We start from the raw sequence: 13,721 nt of genomic DNA on the forward strand, positions 1-13,721 counted from the left end.
GAGAAGAAGGATTATTCTTCTCTCTTGAACGCTCTAAACAATAATAATTCATGAAAATAAATATGCACAATAATTTAGGTATATTAAGTTTGGAACTTACTGAACTTATTGGATACATAATTTAAATTAAGTGATGATGACCAGCATCATTCATTGAAAAGTCAATATTTGTTTCAAAATCTGCAGACTAAACTTTCATTATCTATTGAATAGAAAATGAATTTAAATTAAAAAACATAAATACATATTAATATGTTTAATGACAATACAGTTCATAATTTAAGATTTACCAGATATTCTCTACTTTCGATGGTATTTAAGGGTGGGACATTCAAATATTGTCTAAGATCATCATTACTTAACTGTATAATATCTTCTTCTTCTTTTGAACTACCTATTTACATCATCTATATTACTACTATGTACTACTACATCTGAATATGCCTTTTTCATTCGCCTTAATTCTTGTTCATAACTGTCTAGAAATATAAAATTACCATCTAAATTAAATTGATTTTTTAGTCATTACGATTTTTAATAGTAGTGTGAATACTATTACGGGCTTCTTTTACTATGCTAATTTCAAAGCTTCTCCATGTTGCTTTATACATCAAGGATTTTTGCTCATAACATCTATTTTATTGTATTTATTTTTGCCTGGGTATTTACAATATAATTTTTTTTCATCATCATAATATATCCATGTAATAGGTACTAGATCAATAGATTGTTTTGCATTCCCAGTATCTTGTTTAAATTTGATAACAATTGTGCCTTTTTTGTAATTCATGTTTATTTATACTACCAATACAAAATATATTAAATAATAATAATAAATATATATGTTATAACTTTTACTGTAATAACTTTGGTATAAATTCTATAAATATTTACAAATTCGTTCAATAATGATTATTATTATTAGCTTAAGATTCATGAAGATTTGTGATACCAAATATATTTTTGTTTTCAAAAAGAACACATTTTTGAGAACATTTTCTAAAAGAACCACTCTTACAGTTTTTGATAATCGTCCTAATTTTACGATTCCAATTTTTGTTGATTGGCAGTGAAACTCAAAATCGTCAGTTACATCTTTGAAAATATTTCCATGAAAAATAATGTTGTGTTCCTCACATCTAAATTATCCTTGTAATAAGAAGAATCTCACCAGTGTTAATTTTTACAACATTATTGGGTTTAGATGAATTTAATTCAATACCTCGAAAAATAATACTTTTTAAATCACATTTATGTTCATGTAAAATATCATTGTAAAAAATTACAGATTTTTGTTTCAGAACTTTGTTTAATCCTTTATTAATACAATATTTTAACGAATATGGCAACGCATCTTTCTTATTATTATTCTTATAATTATTCCTAAGGATAAGCTGAATTACCCGATATGTTGCTTGATAAGAAAATTATGAGTGTTCAATTCCTTTTGATGTTACTCTTTGTAAAAACTATGCCTTTTTAAGTACAAATCACCCGAAATAACGGTTTTAAATATTTTAATAATTTTTAATGTATTGTAACAGTTTAAATATTGTTGAATCTATAATTAGGCCTTGCCGTACTTATAATATGTATTTTTAATACTCTTGTAATAAGTCCATTATTATTGTAATACCCACATAATTCTATAATTCTATATACATTTTACATGGATTAGGTGTCTTTTATAGTGTTTACTATCACACAATTACAATTAAATTTTAAATTGAAAAAGTAATGATATTAATAGTTAGGAAGAAACGAAGTATTGCTAAACATTTTTTTTTAAAGGCTTTTAAGAATCGTATATCTAAATACTTTTTCTCTCATAATTCCTTAAAATCTCTTAATTAAATTTAATTTCAAAAACTTATTGCATATTACATTCCCAATTTGAATATGATAAACCAAAACCAATGAAACTAAATATTAATAAATTAGATAAAATTTAAAAAATAAATATTTGATGAAAGCAATTAAATTCGAAAATACTATATTATGATTGATGTCGGTTGTCATCGCGCATCACTATTGTTAATATTGACCTAGTTTGTAAGACGATTGGGCATTGTTTGATTTTTGGGTTATACATAAGGTGACCATACGTCCCGTTTTGAACGGGACAGTCCCGTTTTTTAAATCTGTGTCCCGTTGTCCCCTGGGAAATCTTGGGGACACTAAAATGTCCCGTTTTCAAAAAGTAGACAAAAAAAATAATGAAAATAAATGTTCGTTGACGAAATATCGTTTTTATTATATCTTATTTCTTATGTGTGCGTGTGTGGTGTGTGTTTGACGTTATTGACCGTGAATGGCATCTAGATAAGATAACGAGACAACGGTAAAATATAAAAATAATTACTGTCGCGACGTATTAACACTAATTAATCTAATGTATTATATAATCGCTGTGATATCAGCACTAAAACAAAATTCCCAAAATATTTTCTATGAGTATTGACCTTATTGTTACTGTTACACTGTTACAGTATTAGTAGTATTAGTATTATAGTAACCGTCAACTGTTTTAGATGCTCTTGCTTATAATTATATTGTGTGGTACCTATTTTAAATCGTATAAGTATATTAAATAATATAACTATTAAATAAGTTGTACTGTGTTCTCGTACATTTATATATTCGAGATGCCGAAACGTAAGTGTATATTTAATAAAACTCTCCAAGAGAAATATCCATTTATAAAATTAAGAGGCATTTGCCCATCTGATGTACTGTGTGAAAAATGTTCGACACAATTTTCTGTATCACACGGGGGTGGGAGTGATGTAGAACAACATTTAAGATCTGAAAAACATAAAAATGCTGACCGTGCTGCAGCAGCAAGCCATCCTTTGCAGAGATATTTCAAAAATGTTAACACGCCAACTTCTAAAGATCTTGAAATTGCAGCAGCAGAAGGAGTTTGGGCTTACCATACCGTTCAAGAAAATCACAGCTTTCGATCAAATGATTGTGCGTCCAAACTAATCCAATCGTGTTTTGACTCGAAATTTAGATGCGCGCGTACAAAAACAGAGGCAATAATAAAAAACGTATTTGCGCCGAAAGCAATATCCGATTTGAAAAAGCACCTTACTACTGCTACTTGGGTATCTATTTCAACTGATGCATCAAATCACGGATCACAAAAAATGTTTCCTATTCTTGTACGATATTTTTTACCATATGACGGAGTGCAAGTCAAAATTTTGGAGTTTAAAGAGTTATTCGGCGAAAACTCAGATATTATTGTATCTTACGTTGCCGATGTGCTGAGAGAACACAATATTTTATCCAAAATTGTTGCTTTCTGCGGAGATAATACGAATTGCAACTTTGGCGGTTCAGAAAGAAAAGGAAAGAATAACGTGTTTGCAAAATTACATCAAATTACGGGTAGATCATTAATAGGAATTGGATGTGTCGCCCACGTGATTCACAACGCTATAAAATGTGCTACAGATTGCTTGCCATTTGATATAGAATGTATAATTGTTAAAATTTACTCTTTTTTCTACATTTACACGGTGCGAGAGGAAGCCTTAAAACAATTTTGCGAGGCAGCTGGAACTGAGTACCAGAAATTACTGGGCTATAGTAAAACCAGATGGCTCGCATTAATGCCGGCCATCGAAAGAGTTTTGCAGTTATATGTACCACTGAAAAAGTATTTCTTAAGTATAAAAAAATGTCCAACAGTTTTAAAAAATTTCTTCGAGTGCCCTACCTCCGAGTTGTGGCTTTTTTTCGTACACAGTCAGTCGGTAACTTTTCATACAGCAGTATTAAGGATTGAAGGTCAGAATATTTCAGCGATTGAAGCTGCCAAAGTAATCAATGAGTTACGAGCAAATTTAGAAGAAAAACTGAGTTCTATATTTCTACCTTATTCTGTCCGTCGATTACTCTCTGACTTGCAAAAAAAAGGAGAGGTTCAAGAAGACTACGTGAAATCAATTGCTTCGGATTTCTATAAGACAACTACTGAATACCTTCAGCAGTGGACTTCGTACAATCAGTCTGAATTGCAGGTATTTAAATGGGTCGATTTGAGGAAAATCTTAACGTGGGTAGAAGTACAGAAGTCAATGGATGTGCTAATTGAAAAAGGTTTAATCGGTTCTGAGCAGGACACTGAGGCATTTGATGAATTTACACTAATTTCATCGTATGTATCAGATAAAAAAGTGGAAGAGTGGAATTCAGATTCTTCGAATAAATATGCGGAGCATCGTTGGATAGAAGTGTTTCAGTACTTCCGAGACAACAATTTAAACCACACCATTTTTCAAAAAATTGTTGAGTATGTTCTTTGCATGCCTGCTACAAATGCACCAGTCGAACGAATTTTTTCATTAATGAACAATTTATGGACGGCCGAAAAAACACAGCTACAAGTGTCAAGTTTAAAAGCAATGTTACTAACAAAAGTTAACTTTAAAATGTCTTGTACAGAATTTTACTCGTTCCTGAAGTCATCGCCAGATTTACTACAACAAATTTGTTCAAACGAAAAATATACAAGTATTTAATTTTGTAATTATTACACGAAAACATTTTGTTAATAATAATAAAATTACCTAGGAAGTGTAATAAGTTAATTTAATTTTTTTGTGCTTTAAAAACATTGTAAGTACCACAGAAATTTGCTAATAATATTATTAAATTAAAAATATTTATTTGTAACAAATAATTATGATTTTTTTTTTTTTTGTCCCGTTTTGATTAAAAAAATATATGGTCACTTTAGTTATACATCGTTTACGCATTGACCGTTTAAAAGGTCCTACATCATTTGCGCATCATTATTATTTAACAATATAAATGAAAAAAACACCCAAAGCGCAAATTGTTTTCTAACTTTGGTCTTAAATTTCTAAATAATATTCACATGATATTACATTTTCAAATATTGTATAGATATAATGTGATACCAATTATAAATGTTATGTTTTAGAATTAAGTTTTCGATTTCTGATGAATATTGTCGAAATTTGAACTTAAAATATTTATGTATGTTAATTATTTTTATTTTTAAGTTTAAAAATCTTAAATTATTCATTCTCTATATATGTAATATTAATTATTATACATCATGTAATATCATTTTTATATCCTTTTACTGTTCAGAATATTGATTCGCATTTGATGTACGATAATTTGGTGCTGGCAAATAGAAAATTCGCAGATGTACGATATTTTTGAACAGGTAAACAGACGATGCGCAAATGATAATATACGGCCATAATTAAAGTAGGTGCATTATAACCAGTGTTGTAAAAAATACTTTTAAAAAGTATTTAAGTAATTACTCAAATACTTATAAATAAAGTATTTAAAATACCAGCCAAATACTATCTATAGTAAAATATTTGACATAATTTTCAAATACAAAACAAAAAAATCAATTTAATTCTGAATCATTCATAATATATTAATATATAATATTAATCGAACATTTGTGTGTTGCATTTTAAGAACATAATTTGTTCGAAATGCTTATCAGTCATATTAGTTCTTTTTTTGGTGATTGTTGCACCACCAACACTAAACACTCTCTCTACTGACGCACTGCTAGGTAGTAGGTACACCGATAACGTACCGTTGCGAATTGCGATCGTCGTCGACGATAAACAGACGGTTTCTCGGAGTAAAACATATTTAGTTAGGCTATTAATAGACGAAAACTAAAACCGATATCGAATTGTTCATAAATGATAAAATAATATTATATTTATAATATTATTATGACATTATTATTATTTGACAATGAATAAAGAATCAAAGGAATAAAAAAAGTATTCAATACTAAAAAAATGTATTTAAAATACCGTTCAAACACTTCAAAAATAAAAGTATTCAATACGTAAAAAAGTATTTGAATATTTTTATTCAAATACTTTTACTCAAATACTTTACAACACTGATTATAACCCCACTTTACCCCTTATACAGTTACATGAGTACATGACATTTAGTGTGATACTTTTAAAACTAATAAAATTGTATTGAATGTATACTGTACATAAATTATATTACATGTTTTATGAATATCTACGAACTAATTCGTGAGTTCAATTATTTAATGTAGTTATTTAATATGATAATTTGAGTTGCATAGACAAAAAATACCTAACACGAAATACTGTATGAGAGGTTATTGCATTTTTAATAGATTATTTATTTGTTAAGTAATTGATGTAACTATTACTGCGAAAAAACGAGTCAGTAGAAAAACACATATTATGTGCGTACCACGTCCGTGTTTTCAAACGTATATCGAGTGTGTGTAATTTAGCGTTTCGCAGAGTTAACGATTTCCCTCGAAGCATGGACAATAAAAACTATTACTTATCCCAATACGAAAGCAACTACAATTAATGAGCGTGTAGGTAACGATAATATAATTGGTAGGTACATAGTAGTGGAAACACTCTGTATAACACGAACGCTTATCCCATATAGATTACGTTTAATGCTTTTTAAACGAACGAAAGCATTTATGCCACAACGTTGTTCTTTGTCCTTGATAGCAATGATGCTGATTTTAATCATTACGTTTTTGTACGTTATTCTTCAATAGTTAGGTACACTTGAAGCTGAGTATAGAGTAGGCACCACCTACCTACTCCTTAGTGTGCACAAGAATTCGTGTTATTTATACATTAAAAATTATTTTGTTGATAATAATTTTATTAAACAATAAATAATAATAATAATAGGTAATAGTATTCAAATTATCCCAGCTAGGTATCCGCTGCTGTGGACAAATTACCCCCGTACAGTTATTAGTGTTATTAGTATATTTATTGAGCTAATGAGTAACAAAACATGTAGATTAGGTTAGATTATCCTATTTTAGAAATACTTGACAACATTTTTAACACTGTCTAGAGGTACTCAAATAAATGTAACCAGTTGTCAGAGAGACGTCTCTAGTCGTCCAGATGAATAAAACCCATAATAGTTATAATTTCAATTGTTAGCATATACTTATAGGCAATGCTTAGAGTTTAAGGATCAGTTAGGTTAGTGGGCGTTTGTAAATTTTTAACCTAACGAAAAAATATATAAAAACTTAACTACTTTTTATTAACTAACCAAGCAACCCGAAATAATATTTTTGAAGAACACTGATAGCCACCTCGTCGAGTTGTCCTCTGGGTAATACTGAATAAATATCTGAAAATAATATCTCTATTGGGCGCAATTTACTATATAGAAATTTGTACCTTAAAAAATATCGGGCTCAATTTACTTCACAGAAATTTATACCTGAAAAATACTGGGCGCAATTTAAAATTTTTTCCCTTCGTTTGGCGCAATTTACGTTTGTCCAGGTTAGTAACTGCTAACTAACTAACTAACTGTTAGTTGAATAGGTAGCAAAGAATCTAAAATTTTTGAAGATTGCTCTTAACAATATGTGTTAATTAGTTGACAAATGACACTTCATATAATTAATTTTAATGCATTTGATTTATAAATCAAATGTTTATATTAAATACTAAAATATACTATATATACCTAATAGAATACTGATATTTTTATGAAAAGTTGACTAATATTTTATAATGCTTTTAAAGTACATTGATTTTTCATCTGCTGTATGGCTTAAAATTTAGTTAAAATCAATTGATTTTGAAATTATTAAAGTTAAAATAAAAATATATTTGTATAAATATTAAGTTTGCCTCATCATTGATTAAGTCAATAAATAATTACATTGATTATGGTTGAGTTAATTTGAATTTAATTAGAAATCATTTTACATATACGAAAAACGATTCTGAGCCCAAACAGCCAGTTAGCCTATTATATTTCTAAGGATATTTTATTTTATATTTTCCTATTAGTTGAAAAGTTGAATGATAATTTATTTCCTCGAAAGAAAACAGATAATGTTCTTAAATTTAACTTAAAAATATTAGGTCAATTTCTTCTAATACTAAAACTAACGATACATACACAATGTTGGTTTTGTTGAACACATATTTGCTATATTGCACGTAAATTGGAGAAAAAACAAATTGTGTACTGATATCCTCTTAAGTAAAAATATTAATTTACACACCTACCTTAGAATAAATAAAAAATATTTTGAAAATTGTATTGTGAATAAAGTAAATACAGAATATCTAAAACAGGGGTGTCCAACCTTTAGTGAAGACTGGGCCGCATAATTTTTATTGATAATACATAATATACAAATGTAATGATTAAATTATATTCTATAATACAGCAATAATTTTTTTCATAATACAGATAAAACACTAATATAGTTTATTTTTATTTAATGTTTAATATTTTGTAGTTTTATATTCTTAAAATAAATATACTCGTATATACAATTAATTAATGGTGTTTAAATTGATGTGAGGGCCGCATCAAAATCTATAACGGGTTTGACACCCCTGTTCTAAAAGATACAATAATTATTATCTACGAATAAAATTTTATTGAATAATTACAATAAAATAAAATCATTATTTTATGTTTGAAATCTTTAAAAATCTAATTTTGTTAAATGTTAAATTGAAATGTATTTATAAAAATAAATATTGATGCGTAAGCTTTTTGAGAATTTTAAGTTGCTTTAGCCTGTAAGAATAAGATAGAGCCAAGAGCTAGTACTAAAGATGAACACTTATAAATATCAAGCTAAAATAATTTGTTAGTTTTTGTGATTTTGACAAAATGTGTAAAAATTTAAACTTCAAACACTTAAAAAAATTATTGTGCATTATATATTTTTCGATATTTTTAATTTGTGATATAGGTAAATAGTACTACTTGTGAGGAATATTTTTGACTCAATATAGGTATAGAGATTATTTTCGACGTATAAAGAAAAACAACTAGAAAATGTAAATGTCTATAAAATATAGTATATAGTATAAATATTTGACATGTCTACGCCTATTTATTTTTGAATCACACACAAAAAAAATATTATCGTCGAAATAAATGGTCCTGCGTAAAAATTCCAGTTGATCCCAATCTTTTTTGTCTGTGATATTTTTAAAATCACTAGGACTGTTACATTTTTTCTTCACACAATATCGTGTGGCTTAAGACACAAAGAAAACTCAACTCATAAACTATTACTATTTACTATTAATATATTAAGCAAACTTAATTCATTCTCGACATCTATGATATCATTCATAGCGAATCTGTGCATATATGTATAATCTATCTGGTAACAAAGGTGCATAATTGCATAATTGCATAATAAAGAATCACTATTAATATTTACAACTTCGAGGTTATTTGTATAACTAAAAAGCCAACCGGGTCGTTTACAGCCATTTCATTTAAAGATTCATCAGTAAATAGGATCCCAGATTAGCTGTATTTAAAGTATCGATTCAACTTAACGAGAGGTATTCTAAATCAACGGTTCCCAACCTTATAGTTTCGCGGACCACTAATTTTGTAAAAAATTATTTGAGGCCCACCCATAGCATACCTATATACGTTTTCATAAAATTATAATATATATTATATACATATATACATTATACATGTATAAATAGTTATTAGGAGTAAACAATTTTAAAAATTAAAAAAAAAATGTTTATTACAAAAAAACTTAATTATATTATATATATACATATAAAATATTTAATATTATACCTATGGCTCACGGCCCAGTGCCATGCTGCTCAAGGCCCTGCACGGGCTGGGAACCGCTGTTCTAAATTATTTAAATTAATATTATAATAATATTGTCGATAGACAGGTACCTAATTTTTATCTGAATATTGAGTTGTAACGTAATGAAAAAAAATCACGATTTGCTAAGTAAATAATGATGAATGATGAATGAGTGACTTATTCCTCTTGCCCCGGAATATGCCCCTCAAAACGGTATTGTAAGTTTGTAAATAATCTGTAAAACACTGGTTGACGGTGATATAAAACAAATGTGTATACGATAATAAAATTATTATTATTAGTCATACCACTGGATCGCTTTAGACACGTGTTGTTATAGCTACCTACTTAATGTCGTTCTCTGGAAATTGTCAAAGCGGAAAAATAATTAATAATATTATGCACTATTAAATAATTTACGCTGCATGCACAACACTCGTTTGGTGTATATAACATATCCACGTCCTTCGTATTTATCTGCATAAAAATATAATACTGCTGTCGGTTTTACAATTATCTAAGCTGGAAACGCCTACGCTCGTGTCTAACCGACAAATTTAAAATTCCTGCATATCTTTATGTCATTCAGATTAACACAAACCGTCGTTTGTTAAATAATAATAATAATAATAAAAATATATAATAAAGTAAATAAATGAAACGTAACAGAATCGAGTTAGCGACCTACTCCTAAAATCAATTTATCTAACTAGGGTATGCTGTACAACTATAAAATATTATGCTACCTACCTATATCAAAACAGTTTTTTGAAATATTTTAATATTTTTTCATTGATTTTTTATGATATCCAAATGTTATTTTAAACTATAGACTTAACTAATTACTATTTGTAAATATTTTCGTTTACCTGATAAACCTGCCTGGGTTAAAATATATTGTTTAATTTTACGATGTCGATAAAATACAACTTCTATAACAATTAACAATGATAATATGTTACGAAATCGTAAACTGCAAGCTGGTCTGTTTTAAAGAACATCATGAATATATAGGTACCGATATTACATACATGGCAATTTTCATTAAGTAAATAATAACCACTGAATTAGCAAATTGTTTAACAAAATATGCATAAGTAAGTGCTCCACATCTGGCACAGGTCGATTTTCAGTATTACTTACAAATTAAAAATTAATTTTTAAATTAAAATATTTTACCGTTAATATTTAATTTTAATTTCATAAATTTCAAACAAACTTTCAATTGATTAATACGATTTTAATTTTAATTTCTAATCAATCACACATTTTTTACCAGTAATTCGAAAATACATATGGAAAATATAATTTCGAAATGTATATTAATAAATAACTACCAATAGGTAATAATACAATAATACGTGCATACATATATAGGTAATAATACATTTAAAAAATGAAATAATAATTATAATATACTGTACGTCACCGTCATCGTCTTATAATAAAATATGTAGATTGTCATTGTAAATAATATTATGTTATTGTTGCGTAAATAATTTTTTTTAAATATCACAATGCCAAACATTTTGATGTTTATGTTAAATGCGTCATATTATTATTATTATTTTATAAGTCAAATTTAATTAAAGTTTAATACAAAAAAAGACCGTTTTAGTAAATCGACTGTGAGCATATTTTATTATCACAATATTGAAAAATATTTTTAAAAAAATAGTAAAATAATCAATAATTATTGAAAATTTAATTCAATTTTCTAGAGGTGCCAATTGCATGGTAAATTTTACGAATACTTCTTTCTAATCGATTTGATGGAATAAATTATAAAAATATAAAAATTATTTTTTCGATAATAATTATGATGATCTCATCTTATAGGAATATATTATATACGCATAGTTTATGTACACCCACTAATACTGGTCGTTGAGTTTTTTTATTGCAATGATTTGATGTATGACAATGACGGATTCGCAGGAAAAAACAATATAGTCGCTCGGTCTCGGAACTCCACAAAGCCCATCAATTTCCTAAAAATCATTACAACATAATTTATATATATATATATAACTTTAGTAAATATATTATATACATATGACAGAATTTGCGACATTAAATTTAAATTATTTAAATGTGTTGGTTTTATTGTCATTACAAATTACATTTTCGATTGTAATATATACGTATGTGCACGATACCTTGTTGGTTGGTACCTATCATGCTGTAGAGTATCCACATTCCGCTTAATTTTTTGATTGGTCAAAACGTTAATACTTTATCGACCTTGTCGAAAATGCGTAAAATTAAATTGAGTTTTTATTGTACAAAACTGTGCGTGGTTGATGTTATTATTTTTCGGTTTTATGGTTCTTAAAATTGTATTTTATATATTCTTGTAAAAAAGAAATTGTGTTTATAGATTTTTTATAATCTATATATTACATATACAATAAATGAATGTTATGAAAACATTTTGTAATACAGATTTGAAGGATAACTCACAATCAATTCACCTTTTTAAATTAATTTAATGCACTATATAAGCATGTCTTATAAGTTCTGTTTAGAGATGGTTCAATTACCACAAATACCTATTTCGATAAAAAAAAAACCATGTATAAATATAATTTAATGGATTTGGAAAGTTTTTAAATGTGCAAACGTACCGTTTCGCTGTGACGCAAATTTGTTTTGATGTTAAAGTTCGATAAACGCTGTAAGTTCTGGAATAATCTATTTCTAAAATTGGTAGCTAAACATTGTAATAATATAAGTAATAAATCTTTTACTATCTTTTGCCTCACTTTTCTTATAAATAGGTATGCTAAATTTGAGTAAACAATGTCTACATTATATACTCGTATTATTATATGCATAAAAAAAATGAACAATTCGCTAAAAGAAATACTGCTGATTGTTTAAGATTAAATATAACTAAGTAGTATAAGTATGAAACGACATACAATTATAATAATAAATATAATAATATCATAGTTACTATATTATTATAATTATACTTTCGAAACATTACTAAAGAAGAAAAGTTTCAGCTATCATTGCTATAACACAGCTAGCGTTCATCGTTGTTTCCATTTTCCTCATAATAATAATCGTTCGCAAAGTGTAGGAACCTTATTTATCTCTCCTCACACATTGTTAGAATAATATTATAATTTTTTTATTGAATACATTGTATAGACTTTCAGAGGAAAATGATTTACGTAATATCATAAAAATAGTTGAAAATAAACATTTACCTGTATATCTCCGCTCGCGGGATGAATATTTTCTGAACGCGTTAGAATATTGTAATATGCAAACAACTTTTATGATGAAACTCAAATCACGTATTTTATATGCAGTATTGGATGCATATTATATATATATATATATGTATATGAATGTTCGATAACAAATTTCTATGCATGAACTATTATTAGGATGGTAGAAAAAAAAATTATTTTTTTTATATTTGTATTCATGAATATGATAATATTATATAGGCCGTAGGCTAAAGCATTTGTTTTATCCTTGCACGTAGTTTTATCAATGTTAATGATTATGATACTTATTGATAACAACACTGAATGCGTTTTAGATAAAAAGTGGATCATAAGAAAGGTATGTTATACATAACTGGTAATATGTAGGTAATGATAAAAACGATGAAACAATAAATTTGTGAACAAAATATAATTTTGTTCGTTATTATAATATAACCTAATAAACAAACATTACGAGACCAGACCCAACCTATATCAAGTTATTGGTTGCATTAGAATGGTACATAAATGCATCAATCGGTATTTTAATGTTATAGTAAGTAAACCTATAGTAACTCTTTAAATTAGATGGATAGGTGTAAACGAAAAAGTTATTTGTTCTTTTGTTTGTTTCTTATTGTATGAATAATTAATCCCAATTAGTATTATTTCGTAACTATTCGTATTTGATTGTTTTTACACAGATCCGAAAGTCTTATACCTGCAATGAATAATTGACAAAATAAATTATATATTCTAGTTACAACTTGTATTGTTTAACGATGAATATTAGTGATAAGTATATCTTAATGTATTATAAAACTGAAATATTTAAAT

At 27.2% G+C, this 13,721-nt stretch overlaps 1 protein-coding gene across 2 annotated transcripts in view; it reads left to right on the plus strand.

Moving 5' to 3' along the window:
* The window catches only part of LOC107168652 (galactosylgalactosylxylosylprotein 3-beta-glucuronosyltransferase P-like), an 89,773-nt gene that overhangs the window by 61,240 nt on the left and 14,812 nt on the right, over nucleotides 1-13,721 (plus strand). The window lies entirely within an intron of this gene.

Source organism: Diuraphis noxia, unplaced genomic scaffold, assembly GCF_037042655.1.
Source record: "Diuraphis noxia isolate RWA-SAM2 unplaced genomic scaffold, SU_Dnox_SAM2 contig0001, whole genome shotgun sequence".
NCBI lineage: Eukaryota > Metazoa > Arthropoda > Insecta > Hemiptera > Aphididae > Diuraphis > Diuraphis noxia.